Genomic DNA, 19110 nt, shown 5'->3' with positions numbered 1-19110 from the left:
ATGTACCTGGTTTGACCACAATCACACACAGAGTAGATGCCAGAGGACAGAGAGCTTGGCACTCTAGGATGTGTTATTGGTGATCATTGCCCTCTGTGACTTAACTTCCCGCTTTTAACTCTCGACACTTGTCTGAACCTTCCTGCTGTGGCTGATTTCCCAGGCACATGAATGTCTGACTCAAGCTCTTCATTGGCTCCCTCCAGCTCACTGTATCATCTTTGAACTCCACCATTAGAGATCTGGACTCATACCTAGCTCTGCTCTCAGTTGGACATTTGGTCTTTGACTCCTCTGTCAAACCAGCCCTGCATTCAGTAATTTCCTATTATCTTTATTCAGTCACTTTAATTTCACATTTAAAACTTTTCCCATTTTCTTGTGGAATTTCACAGAATTCTTTCCAAATGTGGTTTTTAAAACCTGAACTCTTCATTAGTACTATGTAAGAGCAGGCTATGTGAGAAGCCAGTGTGAAAACCGTTGGAACAAATAAGTACCAATTGTGCACGTGTGCTAAGTTGTGTCAGTCATGTCCAATTCTTTACAACCCTATAGACTGTAGTCTGCCAAACTCCTCTGTCCATGGGATTCTCCAGGCAAGAATACTAGAGTGGAGGAGCTATGTCCTCCTCCTGGAAATCCACCTGGCCCAGGGATCGAACCTGTGTCTCTTATACCTTTTGCATTGGAGTTGAGTTCTTTACTACTGGTGCCACCTAGTCAATCAGTAAGCATATCCTGCTCCACAGGGCAAAGGGTCGAAGTTAGGGAGGCAGTGAAGTGAGGCAAGTTGACCTCTTCTGATGGGAAGGACAGGAGTGACATGGGCACATGGGGGCCCTATGTGACCAAGAATCTTCCGGTCTCTGAAGTGATGAGATATAGAAACTCCAAAGGTCCAGAGATGTGATAGGGCTGAAATGATAGGGCTTTTATTTACTCTAGAGCAAACCAGTAACAGTACTATTCTTTTATTTGCACTTTAAAGGTAAAGTACAAGAAAGACCCCACTGTTTTGATGCCTGGTGATGTCACTGAAAGTTCTAGGACCAACTCCAAGAAGATTGAAGGTAAGTTAGGAAATTGCATTCTGGGACTTCCTTGGTGGTCCACTGGTTACATGTATTTTCAAGATGGTGGAGAAGAAGGACGTGCACTCATCTTCTGCTATAACACCAAAATTGCAACTAGCTGCTGAACATCCATTGACCGGAGGATGTTGGAACCTACCAAAAAAAGATTCCCCATGTCCAAGGACAGAGGCGAAACAGCAATGAGACAGTAGGAGGGGTGCAGTCACATTAAAATCAAACCCCATACCCGCCAGAGACCCTGGGAGGGCACAAACACAACCCTGTGTGCACCAGGACCTGGGGCAAAAGAGCAATGCCCCCACAGGAGACTGAGCCAGACCTGCCTGTGAGTGTCTGAGGGTCTCCTGTGGACACATGGGTTAGTAATGGTCTGCTGTGAGGACAGGGGCATTGGCAGCAGCAGTCCTGAGAGGTGTGGCATATTGGCATAAGTCCTCTTGGAGGAGGTCATCATTAGCCCTACCATAGAGCCTGGAGTGTCACCGACTCAATGGACATGCGTTTGAGCAAAATCCCAGGAGACAGTGAAGGCCAAGGAAGCCTGGCCTGCTAAAACCCATGGGGTCACAAAGAGTCAAATATGACTTAGAAACTGAGCAACAACCAGTGGTTAAGAATCCGCCTTCCAGTGCAGAGGAAGTGGTTTGATGCCTGGTCGAGGAACTAAGATCCCATATGCCATGGGGCAACTAAGCCCATGCACCTCAACTACTGAGCCTGAGCTCTAGAGCCCTTGAGCTGCAACTAGAGAAAAGCCCATGGGCTGCAATGAAGATCCCACATAGTGCAACTAAGACCTAATATAGCCAAATAAATAAACAGATAAATGAATAAACATTAAAAAAGAAAGAAAGAAAATTGCATTACTGCTCAAACCTGAGAAGCTCAAAGACTGGCTTAGGCTGTGATAAATAGCAATGAAAGAACAGTGGTTCAGAGGCTTTATGCTCATATGTCTTTAAATCTTAGGCTAAATAAAATGCTTTATTTGTACTGGTTAAGTATTTGCCACTATGTGCTCTTTTACTGAAAGCCATGTTGAGCTCTCGGTGTAGGGGAGAGCAGGCTGGTATTTGGCTCGCTAACCCTATGGATGGGAAGCTGGGGTCTGATGAGCCTGGCTCTGTCACTCAGGTGGCACTGCCCAACCACAGGTGCCCACAGTACTTACACTGCCAGCATCACAGTCCAGGAAATAATTACAACAAAGGCCACGGTACTTAAAGACAGAAAGGGACATGTATGCTGCTGCTGCTGCTAAGTCGATTCAGTCATGTCCGACTCTGTGCGACCCACCAGAGTCGGCAGCTCACCAGGCTCCCCCGTCCCTGGGATTCTCTAGGCAAGAACACTAGAGTGGGTTGCCGTTTCCTTCTCCAATGCATAAAAGTGAAAAGTCAAAGTGAAGTCGCTCAGTCGTGTCTGACTCTTAGCGACCTCATGGACTGCAGCCTACCAGGCTCCTCCATCCATGGGATTTTCCAGGCAAGAGTCCTGGAGTGGGGTGCCATTGCCTTCTCTGGGGGACATGTATATTGGGGGATAAAAGCTTGAGAATGTGGCAACTGTGTGTTCCTCTCATCATGATCTATTTAACACAAAATAGTGCTTTTGGCAATATTTTCCCCCAAAATGAAAGCTTTGGATTTCAAATGGGGTTATTTGCCTTTCATCTGTTTTCTCTACTGTTCTATTTTCTGATCCATTACTTTCATCTTGGAAACCTGTCATTGTATCTCTTGTATCAGTGTAACTTATCATTCAAGAAGCTTTTTCCTCTCTGGGTCAGAGTGTTTAATATCAGGCAATTTAAATGATTTTTTGTGTATTGACCTCAATATTTGAGAGTCATGTAAGAGGTACTGTGAAGTCAAATGTTCAAAAATAATGAGTACCTTTATTTGATGTTTTCTTCCCCCAGATGAGCACAACAATTGAGAATCCTAAGGGGCTGGATGGGAAATTGGAAAAGGTGGTAAGTACTCAAGGCTGGGCTGCTGAGGAAGAGAGTAGGAGAGAGGCTGGAAAGACAGGACTGGATAAGACAAATACATGCTCAATCTCACAGAGAGGAGACCTGAAGCATTTTCCTCTCTTTCCTGTTAAGAGGAGGAGCATGGCTGGCCCGGGCTGGTTGCAGGGGTTCAGATGGAGGAGACAAGTTGGGACAAGAGGGTTGGTGCTGTAGCTGGAAGGTGAGCAGTGGGCAGGACGCCGGAGTCAGCCTGGGCTGGCACGTTGTGGATACATCACAGCAAGAAGGGGCTGCAGGGGAGGGGGAGAGCACACAGGAGAGAGCAGAGCAGGTTCTGAAAGCTTGACTTGGTCTGGGTTATAGACTCCTACAGAGGCAAAATGTTTTTGATGAAGCATCCTTCTAAAGACTTCGATTAACCAATTTAAACATTTATGTAACTTTCCCTTGGAGTAGTTATGTAGGTTGTAGGGACCCAGAGCATAAACCTTGGTGTCCCACTGAAGGAACTGATCTCCCTGCCATCCAAGTGCTAACCAGACCTGACCCTGCTTAGCTTCCGAGATCAGATCAGATTGGACACGTTCAGGGTGTTGTGGCTGTAGACAGGACTGATCGCCCAGTCTGCCTGTGAGATGATTGGTCAGAGTGAACAAGGCATTAGAAGGAGTGTTATAGCAATTCGAGAGACCAGGAAAGGGGCGTGGCCTTTACTGGGAGAGCTCCTTGCAGGCTAACCACAGCTGGTGCAGTTACATGAAGAGACCCATTCTGAGAGAGTGTTGAGACTTCCCCAAGGTTGTCAGTATTGGAGCTTGAGTTCAAACTCTGGCTGTGGACTGGAGAGCCACTGTCTTTGCACATGGCCACACTGGCTTAGAGTTAGGACCATTGGTCTTGAATCCTGGCTCTGCCAGTTACTAGCTGTGTGAACCTGAGTGAGTTATGTAATCTTTTGAGCCTTGGCTACGTCATCTGATGAATAAAGATCATAGCATTATAGGGAAGATGAAATAAGAATTCATTCATAGGGTTTAGCACAATGAATGCCTGGCATGGTTAAGTGTTCAAAACACATAGCTGACTGTTGATTCTGTGTATAAAATAGATAACTATAAGAACCTACTATAAAGCACAGGGAACTCTACTCAGTGCTCTGTGGTGACCTAAAGGGGAAGGAAATCCAAAAAAGAGAGGATGTATGTATGCATATAGCTGATTCACTTTGCTGTGTAGTGGAAACTAACACAGCATTGTAGAGCATCTATACTCCAATAAAAGTTAATTTAAAAAACAACAGGTTAGCTGCAAGTAGCCCAGTATTCAGAGAAGAGAGAGTGTCAGAAGCCTCCATGGGGGAGGGGAGGCTTGAATCAGACCTGAGCAAGGGGATGAGGCCTGACAGAAATAAGCTCAAAGGAGCAAAATGGGGTGAGCCCACCATGAGTGTGTCATGAAGGAGTAAGGGCAGAAGCGATGGACAGAGGAAACAGTAAGGGAGAAAAAGGTTAGTGTTTGCAGGTTGATTGGTTGCTTGCTTGCTTGCCTGCTTGCCTGCTTTAAACTAACCTTCAGGTCAAATAGTGTAATGAGGCTAGGGGGGATCTGCCTGCCTCCCTAGGAAGACCAGGGAGCCATTGCAAGCCTGACACAAACCTCTGTGCTTCCTGAAAGAAAGGGCAAAGGATGCTGGGAGGTGTGTTCATGTGTATAATAATCAAAGCTGTAAAGGAGTATGGTGTGGGTGGGGGGTGATGTTTCTAGATGAGTTTCTGCCATGCTCTCGGCGGGTTAGAAACTGTAATTATCAACTTCCCTTACTTTTCTGTCTTCTCTCACACACACAGAACAGACTAGCACAGGGCCTGCTCAGACATATATTTAAAAGCCAGGTGTCTCAGGGTTGCATGCTCTCGATCTTCTGGCTTTGCTTGTTTGGCTTGTGAGGAGGTGTTGACCCAACATACTTGACACTTTCTGTCCTGACCCAGTGGTGACACCTGCTCAGGCCCCTGGGGGACCTCAGTCTGGAAGTCTGTCCTTTGCTGTCTTCCCTGGTTACCTTGTTGGCAAGCAGTAGAGAGGAACCAGCTCTTTTGAGCCAGGGTCTGGCTTCTGTCCCTCTCCCTGAACTATCTGGTTTTAGGGAGAGCACAGACAGGTTTCTGTGACCCACCGAGTCCCACTGACATGCCCCTTAATACTTCAGAGTCCACTCACGTATATGATTAGTCCTCACCACTCAGGAGGCAGGACAGGGACTAGAGCCCAGTGTTCGGATGGACTAAGCCCCTTTTCCCAGTCATGGAGCACACTGACGCTGGCACTCAAACTCGGGCTCCACCAGCCTTCTTTGCACTGAGCTAGCGGCTGGAGGACCTGGAGTAAATGATGTGGGATTTCCCTCCCATCTCAGTCATCCACAGAAGATGAGAACAAAACAGGCAGACAGGGAGGCCCTTTGCCACAGTGGGTCTCATTTATCCCTGGGGGACAAATGGTCCCTGGTTTCCATCCTGCATAACCCGGGGCTGCTCCAGTGGAGTCCCTGCTGGGAGGGTGGGCTTGGCATCAACTTTGTGGATTCTCTGCAGTGTTCTGGGGGCTACTGAGTGACACAGGAATAATTGAAGAGCTGCACAAATGCTAGTGAGTACCACGAATGACTCCACGGACCTGTCTTGGCAGGCAGGACCTGGCAGAGGAGCAAAACTTGGTCCTTGAAGTGGTTCTGTAGGCCCAGTCCCTCTGCCTGGGCCTGCAGAGGCCAGAGCTTAGCCACTGGGCTCCCTTCAGCCTGCCTGGGAGGGGAGAATAATGTGGGAGGCCTCTGAGCCAGGTTGTGCCCCTCTCGCCTAGGAGGGGAAGCCAAGAGCTGCCAGGCAGGTGAGAAAACCCAATTTGCAATTACCCTGCTCCACAGAGCCTTACTTCTAAGGCATGGGCTTGGGTTCATCTGGCCCATTCCTGCACAGCCTGGGCTCTCTCCTCTTGTGCTTAGAATTGATTTGTCTGAGTGGGGACAGAACAGGGAGGGATATTTCTTTCGTTGGGATCTACTCAGGGAAGAAATGTGTACGTGTGTGTGTGTGTGATTGTGAATGTATATGTATGTGTATATGCGTATGTGTGTACGAACCAATAGAATGGATTATAGATGATGTAGAAAGTGGACCAGTGATAACAACTCTTTAAGAGTTTAGGATAAACTCTTATCCTAACTCAAAAAACCTTTAGGATAAACACGAAATGTCATCTTGTTTTGTGGGATGGGTTGGAGCCAGAAGGACCCCTCTCTTGGACCTAGATGTTTATCTACTTATTCAATCAATTGTGTTAAAACACTCATCAGCATTTATCTAGCACCTACTATATATCATGCACTATGCACAGATGGAGGAGGAAATGGCAAGCCACTCCACAATTCTTGCCTGAAAAACCCCAGGGACAGAGGAGCCTGGCAGGCTACAGTTCATGGGGTCACAAAGAGTCAGACACGACTGAGCGACTGAGCACATACACAGATTAGGGCCTCCCAGGGGGCGCTAGTGATATAGAACCTGTCTGCCAATGCAGGAGACTTATGAGATGCAGTTCAACCCCTGGGTGGGGAAGATCCCCTGGAGGAGGGCATAGCAACCCGCTCCACAATTCTTGCCTGGAAAATTGCAGGGACAGAGGAGCCTGGCGGGCCACAGTCCATGGGGTCACAAAGAGCTGGACATGACTGAAGCGACTTAGCACAGCACGCATGCACAGATTGGACCAAGATCCAGCCTCTTCCTGTCTTCAAAGTGCTCACACTGTTATAGGGAAGGTGGAAACATTAGCAAGTAGGCAAAAAAATAAATAAAATACAGTGTGATACATGCAAGAAATAGGTAAAGAGATGATAGAAGCAAAGAGGAGGAGGAATCTAACTCTAGGGGCAGAAGGATGAGGCTTGGCATGCAGCTTGGATGAGGTGTGGATGTCAGCTGGGTACGAGAGGGGATGCAAGGCCAGCATAGTACTTTCTGGGACTTCCAGGAGCAGGCCTGGGTACCTAAGCGGGAGACAGTGGCAGGTAGGTGTGGATGGGTGGACAGAGCAGGTGTGAAAGTTTTAAGGAGAAGCAGAATCTGGAATTTAAAGGGAATTTGGACTATGGAGAGGAGGAGGCATCCTAAGAAGGCCAGTCAATGTGAGTGAAGTGCGGAGGCTCAGTTTGAGCGTGGAGGTCTTCGCTTCAGCACGCAGGGAGCAGCAGTAACCTCTCTTTTGCAGCAGGGACCACCTCCTTCTCTGCACCTGAGTGTTGCCCCCTTCACTCACATCTGGGTGTCTGCACATCTGTGAAGCAAGTCTTGCTGGCTTGCTTTCTTCCCCTGAAACCAGCCTGTGCACCAGCCCCAAACACAGCTCCCTTACGCATTATGCTGCAGTCACTCCTTTGTTTAAGAGCTTTGATGCTCCCTGTTTCAGAGAAGCACCCATCTGGCCCATTGCCCTTTTACAGATGAGAAAAGCAAGGCCCAAGAGGCTAAATGAGACGGCTGTTCTCCAAGCCTTTTATATAATAGGAGGTGCTCGGTCCTCCTATTCTTTGTCTGACTCCTTCCCTCTCTCAGATGGTCCTGTTTCCCCCAGCTCCCTAGTCTGGGACCCTATTATTTCTCAGCTCTGCAGCTTCTCCAGACCCTCCCTGGGAGACACAGAGACAAGATAGAAAATAAATCTGATGTACTCAGCTGTCGGTCACTTTGAGTTTGCAGTTTTCAGTGTCCTTAGAGACAGAAGCCAGGTGTTTGTGGGCCAAGGTCCTGGGAGCTGAATGTCTTCAGCTATTTAGAGCCAGTTAAGTGGTGCTCATTAGGAGTTGGAAAGACTTCCAGAGCAGACTTCTGGGCTTCCCTGGTAGATAAGATGGTAAAGAAACTGCCTGCCATGCAGGAGATGCAAGTTTGATCGCTGGGTCAGGAAGATCCCCTGGAGAAGGGAATGGCAACCCATTCTAGTATTCTTGCCTGGAGAATTCCATGGAGAGAGGATCTTGGTGGGCTACAGTACAAAGGGTTGCAAAGAACCAGATATGACTGAGCGACTAACACTTTGCTTGAAGTGGTGCTCATTAGGAGTTGGAAAGACTTCTGGGAGCAGGCCTCAAGGGGCTGCACTCAGATATCTATGGGTGAGCTTGGAAGCAGAGAGGCAGGACCTACACGGCTTTGCAGGGGAGTCCTCAGGACGAAACTCTTCTTAGGAAAAAGGGAGAGGCTATGCCTGGCTGTTGTTCTGGTCTTAGAGGAACCTGTCCAGGGCTGCTGGGGACCTATAAAGCAAGGAGAAAGTGTGCTGCTTGCACGGGACCTGCGAGGCCCCACAATAACTCTTTCCCTCACCAGTGAGTAAATGGAGAAGAAATTCAGCCAGTTCAGGCATCCTTGGGAAACGGGTGGGTTTTCCAGTTCCTTCCTGTGACGTCTGTAGACACAGCCAGAACTCAGTGTGCAGAACGCAGGCTGGTTTCCTACCTCGAAATGGGCCAAGCCCAATTTGGGGGAATGTTTATTTGTTTTGTCATAAATATAAAATCTATTTATCTGACTTGAGGGTATATGAAACACCTGTTTGCTGGTGGACTCTCCATGTTTATTTTTTCCATTTTTTAGGAATGGGTGGGACTTCCTGCAGAAACTGCTTTTTTTCCTGAAAACGTGGACCATGCCTGGGACTTGTTATGTCTTTTTATCTTTTATTTGGTTTGATGTGTGCATGTATTTATTGTTAAATCTCTAAAAGAGGCCCTCAAAGGGGAAAAAACAATGAAGCCAGTTCTCTAAAAGCTTTGAGAAGGTGGCTTTACTGAAACTTAGTGAAGGACTAAAATACAACCTCACCAGGAAATACTTGCCTCCTCAGTGGGCATCATCCAAATCTGGGTCCAGGAAGACACTTTCTGTGTCACTTCCTGCTCACTAGGATAGGTCAAAGGTCGGCCTCTAGAGTGTGACAAAGCTTGCCAGTAATCTTCTTGTGCTAAGAGGGACCTGCCCCACCTCATGTCTACTAGGCCATTAGCTTTTAGTTATCAAAAGCTGTTTTTTTGGGTCAACAAAACAAGAAAATACATATCTCACTTGAAAAATATGAAGCAGTTCCCCCATCCCTCCTTTTAGAACATTTTGCATTCATAGCCAAAGGGAGATTTATAGCCTTTTCAACATTCTATAACCAATTACCTTTCCTCTTAAAAATAATATAGCATGGATGTAAGGATCTGAGTGATGTTACTGATAGCAGGTGTTGGAGTTGAGCAAATGCATAACTTAATCCATCTCCTAAAGTCCAGGCAGATGGTTGACATGGGGCCCCTTTCAGAAGGTGCTGGAACCTCCTTTATTCCTCATTCTGCTGAGTCACTGGGGTGAAGGACAAGGGACAGGATGGTCCTTTGTGTGTAATTCCTGGGACATTGGTGTGACCCAGATTCTACTGGGAAGAGCTTGGAAACAGGGAATCTTTGGTTTCTGAGTTTTTGCTCTGATGGAAAACTAGTCTAAAAGCTGAAAGCATCTAAAACAGAGGGTTTAAACTAGGTGGAAAAACCTCACATTTGACTTAGTCTTTGGAAGATGTCATCCCACATGTTGCGACTTGGAGGAAAGAGCCCGGGATGAAGACAACCTCTCTGCTATATGATAACAGCAGCATACACATGGATTAGTGGGTATACTAATACAAAGGACAGTCGGAGTGGTTCTCGTTGTTTTCCTTCATTAGCCTGGGTTAAGCTTTAATCGCATCAAGTGGAGGATGTGGTGGTGAGCTTCAGCTGTTGTTTTAACGATAGCAAACATCTGTCTTGCCCAGAGAAGTCCATTTCCAAACTTCAAAGGTCAGTGTTTGAACTTCACATTGACTTAGTTCTTCCTGACAACCCCATTTAAAATTTTATTCTTCTTTTAAGAGGCATGGCATGAGATATACAGGCACAAGTTTTTCTCCAGAATTTTCCCTGTTTCTGTAGTATTAAAAATCTGAAATAGGTGATTATTATTTTTTTTAAAGCTCTCCAGCTACTGGGAACAGCAAGGACTTCTGCCATTTAATTTTTGTTATTATCTAGCTCATGAAAATGTATTTCTTAATCCTCTAGCTATAGATGCTCCTGATCAGAAAAAGCATAAGCTTATAAGTTCCCTGTGCTCTAGTAGTGTATAATTTAAGAGTAACAACATGGCATGTACACAGAGAGATGTGAAGATAATACCCAAAGAACCAGCATCAGTGGAAAGAGGGAGAAATGGGCTTTGGTCCAGGAAGAAGAGGAAAAGGAATTGTGTGAGTTATGGAGGCAGATAGGTGTTTAGGTGCAACATAAAATCCCCATTTTATGTGCAGTTTGGCCAAATTTATGTGGAAAAAATGACCAAGCCAGTGTGTTAAGACCTTTTGATTACCAAACAAAATTATCTGGCTAGTTTGGTAAGTAAAGATAACAACAATAAGGTGACTGATATCAAAATAACAAGGCCTTAGTCAAAGAAAGGCATTATGGAGAAGACAGGTCTGATGGTCTTGTCTACCATGTGTAGGGAGGGGATAGTCCAGTGCACTGAGGGGCTCCTCTAGGTTGCGTTGTGTTCAAATATCCTGTGATATTGCTTGTATGTGGAGAAAAATGGTACATGCGAGCTTATTTGCAAAGCAGAAATAGAGACACATAGAGAACAAATTTTTGGATACCAAGAGAGGAAAGGGAGTGGGATAAATTGGGAGATTGGGATTGACATATGTACACTATTGATACCATGCATAAAATAACTGAGAACCTGAGGACCTACTGTGTAACACGGGGAACTCTACTCAATGCTCTCTGGTGACCTAAATGGGAAGGAAATCTTAAAAAAGAGGGGATATACGTATATGCATAACTGATTTACTTTGAGTACAGCAGAAAGGGACACAGTGTTGTGAAGCAGCTATATTCCAAAAAAATTCAAACAAAACAACACAAAAAACTCTGGGTGCCTTGTAGGCATTCCTGCTATCCATGGATAAGCTTGAGAAAGGATTAGCATTGGCCATGCTCTGAAGCCCATGGCTGCTCAGTGCATCTGGTGATGAGCCTCTGGGCTCCTTTGATAGGACTCAGATGCTGAGGAAAGAGGTGTCACGCCTGGGTGTCACCTCTGCTGGGGACTAGTTTCCACCTAGCTCTGTGCCCTTGGGTATGCCACCTGACCTCCTTAGTTTCTGTTTCCTTATTAGTAACGAGAGTTGAACTAGATATTCTTCAGGATCCCTTCTAATTTTCCAATTTTATGAATCTGGTGTACTTAAAAAAAATTTTATCCTTCTTCAGCTGGGAAAACCATAACAGTGAAGCCCTAAAAAAAACAGAGGATCTCTTGTTTTTTTCAATTTGTTCTGCTTTTGTGAGCATGGAGGAGAAAACTTTGCAAACTAGTGCTTGGGGGAGAAAGAGAAAGAAGACATTCCCCTGAGGCTAAGAGGTGGGGGCGGATCCGGTGGACAGCAGTACTTCAGGCCCAGGGGCGGGGTGGGGCGGGGTGGGGCGGGGTGGGTGTATGCGGGGTGGGGGTGTGGGGTGGGGTGGGGTGTGGGGGAAGGGGGTAGGGGGGAATCCATAGGGTTTGGTGGAGTCGTTTGTGCTCCTAGCGATCTTCCCAGGAGAGGGGGATTGGGGTTCCAGGGCGTCTACTGCACCCCTCCCCAGCACCTCCCTCCAGGGACCTCTGGGCTGCCTCAGGGCAAATGTGCCCTCTCCATGCTATGGCTGCAGGTTTATCTCAGTGCTGGAGGGCTGCCTGCTTCTTGTGCTTCATACCTGGAAACCTCATTTTTTCCCCGTGATTATCAAAGCAATACACACCACTTCAGAAGAGTAGGAAGGTACAGAAAAGTGTTAAGAAGCATGAGAACAAAATCAGCTATAATCCTGTCACCCAGAGCTATTTGCATTAAGTGTCTTTTCTTCAAATTTTTTTCCCCCCTTTACACAAGTGCACAGATTTTGTAGTCTGCTTTTTTTCTGCTCAACCTCATGGCATGTTTCCATGTCATTAAGTGTATTGGGGCCTACTTCATCTCCCAGTGCTGACCCCTCTTCTCTTGGTTGTCCTGACCAGGTCAGGGCATTCCAATCTCTGATCTTTCGCTCATGCAACAGAATGAAACATAGCCACCATCCATTCATTTTCAGTCCTGTTGTTCTTTGGACTTCCCTGGTGGCTCAGACGGTAAAGCGCCTCTCTACAATGCGGGAGACCCGAGTTTGATCCCTCGGTCGGGAAGATCCCCTGGAGAAGGAAATGGCAATCCACTCCAGTACTATTGCCTGGAAAATCCCTACGGTGCTACATTCTCCATGAAGCCTTCCAGGACACCCTGGAGGGCCCTGAATGTTCCTCCATCCCTGACACCCCCCACCTTCCCTGGGCTCTGGACTGCGCCTCTGGTCCTTCACATTACTCTGGACAGTAACGTCTCTTTTTATGTAAATGCCCCTTAGGCAGTATTGTGATGGGAAATATCTAACAACTGACTCACTGGAAAAAAATTATGCATATATATGTATAATTTGTTATATAATTTATTATCATCAAAGATACTCATTACACAATTTGAAAATAATATAAGATAAAACATCCAATACTCTTTATTGTAATTCTTACAGAACGTTCTTGTCAATTTTTGCTGAGCTTTTGTATTGCTAGCCAACCCATGGTTGCAAATGATGAACATGGATAATTCAGATAGGAGTGTTAGTTGATATTGTCATATACATGGAGTAGGACAAAAATTAAACAATGAAGACCTGTTTCAAACTTCAGGTATTCAACAATGACATAGGCTACTTCTTTGCTATATCAGATACTGTATCAGATAGTTGTTTTAAAATCCTGGAAGAACATTTCCTCAATTTTCAGTGCTATTTACAATTTGAACAATGACAGGTACAATATACTTTTAAGTTTAATCTACATAGTTAACATTTTCTCCATGCCTTTCTTAAGTCTAGACCAGGGGCCTGCAATTTATGGCCTGTCAAATCCAGCTCACCACCTGTTTTTATAAATAAAGTTTTATTGGAACACAACCACATTCATTCATTTATTATCTATAGCTGTGTTCAAGCTACAATAGCAGAATTGTGTAGTTGAAATAGAGATTGCATTACCTACAAAGGGGAAAATATTTACTACCTAGCCCTAACAGAAAAGGTCTGCTGGCCTTTGCTCTACATAGTCAGCAAAACAATTAACCAAACCCTGATTATGTTCATCTTATTTTTCTGTATTTATTTACGTAAAATACATATGTAGTATTTGCCAGTTTCCATGTGTGAATCAGCCATCAAGGCTTCTATTTAGCTACCAGTGCAATGTTACTTGGAGAAGGCAATGGCACCCCACTCCATGGGGTTGCTAAGAGTCAGGCATGACAGAGCGACTTCACTTTCACTTTTCACTTTCATGCATTGGAGAAAGAAATGGCAACCCACTCCAGTGTCCTTGCCTGGAGAATCCCAGGGACAGGGGAGCCTGGTGGGCTGCCATCTATGGGGTCGCACAGAGTCAGACATGACTGAAGTGACTTAGCAGCAGCAGCAGCAGCAGCAATGTTACTAATGAGGAGTTGAGAAGACATGCAGTTTAGCACGTCATTATATAATATTTCCATCATAAATGTCAATAACCTTAAGAATGGAGATAATATTAAAATGCAGTAAAATAATTAGGAGTGGAAGAATTTGAGTATTTACTATTGTTCTTTTTTTAGAAAAAATTATTTTCTTGCAGCATAGTTGATATATATAATGTTGTGTTTATCTTTACTGTACATCAAAGTGATTCAGCACTACTGTTGTTCTTAACATAATTTAAGGTTTTATGATTTAATATTAAAATAATGGCTGTGCTTAGCAATAATCTCACAGAATTCTTGAAAATAAAATAACTGCTTCTATCGAGGGTAAGGGCTTTGATCTTTGGTGGGGAAATATGATCTGGGTGGCTCCTCACTGAACCTCAGCCCTGGGGGAAGTTGTGCGCAAGACGAGGGCATGTGAGGGTCTCATGTGCACCATGAGTCCTTACTTACGTAAACTGGAATGAAAGGAGCCTCTTGTGTGTGTAGCAGGGGCTCCAACACCATCTGTTGATTAGAAAATTGCCATGCACTCTGCCATTGCAAGGAGTTTAACCGTGAACCTCCACCTACCATGTGAGGAGATGAGTCATCTGGGACAGGGCCATCCAGAAGGACAGATGGTACCCTGACCCTGTATGACCTGGGCTGGGTGTTTGATGAGGCCAGAGCATAGGGTCAGTGCTGTCAGCTCTGCCTAGCTTTTCACTTTAGAAGTACCAGCTTACATCCCCTTCCCCACCCCCTCCCTAACCCCAGAAACGCTGGAGGGGCTGGCTGACTAAAGCCAGCTAGAGGTTCCCTGGGGTCCTGCGGCCTTGCCTGGGAAGACAACCGTTAGGACTCACTGATGTGAAACACTTGTGTTTTTTCTAAGGACGCAGCATGCCCTAAACCCTCCACTGTCAGCTGCTCAGTGGCTTTGAAAGCAAGCGTTTTTCTGCTTAGTTGCTTTGAGTTTGTTTAGAGCTGAAAAACAAGTGTTGCTGAGGCATTTGCGTGAAATAGTAGGGAGACGACAGGTGCCCAGGAGCTGCAGGACTGGCTCCTTTTCCACTGTTATGACCAGGCATGTGTCACTGGGCCTGTGACTTAACCCCTCAAGCCGGCTTCTTTTAGGTTAAATGCCTCACAGGATCACTGTGTGGTCAACTCAGATAATACCTGTGATCTGTAGCCTGCTAGGCTCCTCTGTCCTTGGAATTCTCCAGGCAAGAATACTGGAATGGGCAGCCATTTCCTTCTCCAGATCTTCCCCACCCAGGGATGGAACACAGTTCTCCTGCATTGCAGGTGGATTCTTTACCATTTGAGCCACCAGGGAAGCCCAATACTTGTGCAAACACGTGGCAAATAGCAAAGAGGACAGTGAACAGGACTTGCACTGCAGCCTTGCTGGAAACACCAGGTGCTAAGTAACTCATATTCTCTAAAGAGAGTCAGCAATTAAGGCCAGATTTCCCCTAACTCTGGGGCTCCCAAGAAGTGGCCCAACTAGCATTCCTGCCCTCCCCTGGCTCCATGTAGGGAGATAGGTGGGAGAAGGGAGGTAGGAGTTTGTGGGAGGATAATTTACTTCTTCCCCTTGCACTGTGACTCTCACCTTAAGATCAAATTGGGGGCATCTATCAGAATCATGTATGGAGGTGACAGCGTGCAGGGCCTTTAGGAGGCAGCAGTAGTCACACTGCTCAGACCAGATGCTTGCTGCGGTGTTGAGACCCTTGGCTCCATTGGTGGTGGACATACAGTGATGGAGAGAGTTTTGGGGTCTCTGTGGGAACACAGAGATCATGCCTGCTTCAGCTATCTGAAGACAGGCAGCTCAGCCAAGGGAGGGAAGCACCTGGAACGTGGTGTGTCTGAGGGGGATCCTCAGCTTGGTTCTTTTTGGCCCTCAGAGGGTAAGTAAGAAGATGCTGGCAGTTTCTGAGGCTCTGTATGGGAGGACAGGGTGGAAGGGGCATGGACCACTGGGGCAGCCAAAGGGGGTCATAGCTGTCCTTGGTGACAGGCCAGCTGGGCTCACACTGCCAGGACCCTCAGAGCCACACACACATCCTCAAAGCCAAGGCCACCAGCAGCAGATGGGCCCAGACTGGACCTGAGTGAGGCCAGAGAGCCAATGAGCACTTAGAATCTCTGTGTCCCCCACTGGTACCTCATTAAGCTTCCCCAGAGAGGGGAAGCCCTGCAAAGGGAGGCGGAGCAACTTCAGCACCAGGCCTTCTTCGCCACCCCACCCCATGTTGCCCCAGTGAGAAAAGGAGAGAAAGAATACAACTATCCTCTCCCCAGTGCAAATCCCACTTCCTTGGTGAATCTAGCTCCTAAAGGAAAAAAGGAAGAATGTCAAAAAATCAGATGATGAGATTGAGGCTTTAGAATAAAGTGAGACAAAGGGAAAAAAAAAAAAGACTTAATAATAGAACTGACCAAATGTTAGGAAATCTCAAGATGCTATTAAGGGATGAAAAAGTATGACTTTACATGGTCAAAGGCATGGATGGGAGCAATATAAAACTGTTTCACATTTGTATTCCTCTAAATTCAGACTGAACAATAAATCTGTAACATAAAGCCTTAGTTTTTATCATAGGTGGTCCCTTTGAACTTGGTGAATTGAATCAAACACGTGTATAGAGCATTGATTCTCAAACTTTAGCACACATCAGGATCACCCGATGGCTTGATAAAATAGACAGTTGGCTCCACACCAGTTTCTGACTTAGTAGGTCTGGGGTGAGATTGAGAATTTGCATTTCTAGCAAGGTCCTGGATGATGTTAATGTTACTACTCTGGGGACTATAATCTGAGAATCACTGTGGTACGGATTAGAGCATCATTTAAGTGTATATTTAACACAGCCTTGAAAATAGGCTCCTGAACTTCTGAAGAAGCCAATACAAATGTTAATTTTATTTATTTCACCCATTTACTTTCCCTGGAGGAAGCAAGGCTTGAAAGTTGCATTAGGGCTCCATTGTATGAAAGAATGAATTGAAAATCCATCGCTCTACAAACAGCTGAGTCTGTGAGGTCATCCAGGATATTCCCCATGTTCACACACCAGCTCTGCCATGGAGATGAGCTGCTACAGCACAACTTTGAGCAGGGGCCCAATGTGCATAGTCAAGGGTGTGTGAGGAACAGAGAAGTTGTTCTGCTTGCCCCTGAGGAAGCAGGAGTCATCTTTGCCTCCCCCAGCATCCTCGTGATTCACAGCCAGTCCTCTGTGGTAAGGCTGACATCTCCCCATCAGAGGACACACCCTCTCATGTGAATGCTGCTCAGTCAGGTTTGAGTAGAGCTGCGGATGTGCATGCTAACTGCTTCAGTCATGTCTGACTCTTTGCAACCCCATGGTCTGTAGCCCTCCAGGCTCCTCTGTCCATGGGATCCTCCAGGCAAGAATACTGGAGTGGGCTGCCATGTCCTCCTCCAGGGGCATGTTTCTGACTCAGTGATAGACCCCATGTCTCTTGTGTCTCCTGCATTGGCAGGGGGGTTCTTTACCACTACTGCCACCTGGGAAGACGAAGTTATGGGTAGAGCTGATCCCACCCAAAGGGTGGGCATGCTTTCTAAACCACACCAATTGGCAAGCCCATCCTCCTGGCCACGGTTGTTTATTCAGAGGTGAGTCCCTAGACAAGCAGAGTCCTTTCTGGAATGTCTGCCAGAGGCATGTGATAAATAGTATAATCTCTCTGGAATTTTAAGCTCTAAGGAGTGATGGGGGTTTCCCTGGTGGCTCAGACATAAAGAATCTGCCTGCAAGGCAGGAGACCCAGGTTTGCTCCCTGGGTCAGGAAGATCCCATGGAGAAGGAATGGCAACCCACTCCACTATTCTTGCTTGGAGAATCTCATGGACAGAGGAGCTGGGGGGTGGGGGGGCTACAGTCACATAGAGTCAGACACAACTGAGTGACTAACACTATATGACTAAGGAGTGATGGAACTCTTAAGGGCCATCATGGAGTGGGGGAAAGCGAGGAAAAGAGAGTGAGAAAGAGACAGAATTGATAGATACTGTGTTTTTATTATAGGCATAGATCCACCTGTGCTTGAAACTTGTATTTTGGTCATTTCTGTTATGTGAGTAAATAAATTCTCCTTTTTGAGTTAATTTGAGTTGGATCTGTGTTCTTATGACCAAAAGTCCAAACTAATATAGTCAAGAGCTTCTCCATCTTTGTCTGCAAAGGGTATAATCAATCTGATTTCAGTGTTGGCCATCTGTTGATGTCCATGTATAGTCTTCTTTTGTGTTGTTGGAAGAGGGTGTTTGCTATGACCAGTGCATTCTCTTGGCAAAACTCTATTAGCCTTTGCCCTGCTTCGTTCTGTACTCCATGGCCAAATTTGCATTTTACTCCAGGTGTTTCTTGACTTCCTACTTTTGCATACCAATCCCCTATAATGAAAAGGACATCTTTTTTTGGTGTTAGTTCTAAAAGGTCTTGTAGGTCTTCATAGGACCGTTCAACTTCAGCTTTTCAGCATTACTGGTTGGGGCATAGACTTGGATTACTGTGATATTGAATGGTTTGCTTTGGAAACCAACAGAGATCATTCTGTCGTTTTTGAGATTGCATCCAAGTACTGCATTTCGGATTCTTTTGTTGACCATGATGGCTACTCCGTTTCTTCTAAAGGATTCTTGCCCACAGTAGTAGATATAATTGTCATCTGAGTTAAATTTACCCATTCCAGTCCATTTTAGTTTGCTGATTCCTAGAATGTCGACGTTCACTCTTGCCATCTCTTCTTTGACCACTTCTGATTTGCCTTGATTCATGGACCTCACATTCCAGGTTCCTATGCAATATTGCTCTTTACAGCATTGGACCTTGCTTCTATCATCAGTCACATCCACAAGTGAGTGGTGTTTTTGCTTTGGCTCCATCCCTTAATTCTTTCTGGAGTTATTTCTCCACTGATCTCCAGTAGTATATTGGGCACCTACTGACCTGGGGAGTTCATCTTTCAGTGTTCTATCTTTTTGCCTTTTCATAGTGTTCATGGGGTTCTCAAGGCAATAATACTGAAGTGGTTTGCCATTCCCTTCTCCAGTGGACCATATTGTGTCAGATGTCTCCACCATGACCCATTTGTCTTGGGTGGCCATACATGGCATGGCTTAGTTTCATTGAGTTAGACAATTGGTATGGACCTACCAGAAGCAGAAGATATTAAGAAGAGGTGGCAAGAATATACAGAACTGTGCAAAAAAGATTTTCACGACCCAGATAATCACGATGGTGTGATCACTCACCTAGAGCCAGACATCCTGGAAAGCGAAGTCAAGTGGGCCTTAGGAAGCATCACTACGAACAAAGCTAGTGGAAGTGATGGAATTCCAGTTGAGCTCTTTCA

The 19110-nt window shown here is 45.9% G+C and overlaps 1 protein-coding gene and 1 long non-coding RNA gene across 3 annotated transcripts in view; one reads left to right on the top strand and one right to left on the bottom strand.

Moving 5' to 3' along the window:
- LOC104986298 overlaps positions 1 to 19110 on the top strand; it is a 121343-nt gene that overhangs the window by 68460 nt on the left and 33773 nt on the right. The window contains exons 2-3 of the long non-coding RNA XR_825019.1: positions 992 to 1073; positions 3019 to 3072. This is a non-coding gene — a long non-coding RNA (uncharacterized LOC104986298). The remainder of the gene's footprint in view (positions 1 to 991; positions 1074 to 3018; positions 3073 to 19110) is intronic.
- Positions 1 to 19110, bottom strand: part of LIPC (lipase, hepatic) — a 163482-nt gene that overhangs the window by 123805 nt on the left and 20567 nt on the right. The window lies entirely within an intron of this gene.

Source organism: Bison bison, unplaced genomic scaffold, assembly GCF_000754665.1.
Source record: "Bison bison bison isolate TAMUID 2011002044 unplaced genomic scaffold, Bison_UMD1.0 scf7180017864066, whole genome shotgun sequence".
Taxonomy (NCBI): Eukaryota; Metazoa; Chordata; class Mammalia; order Artiodactyla; family Bovidae; genus Bison; species Bison bison.
Note: the sequence above shows the minus strand (reverse complement) of the source record. Positions and strands in the feature narration are given on the sequence as shown.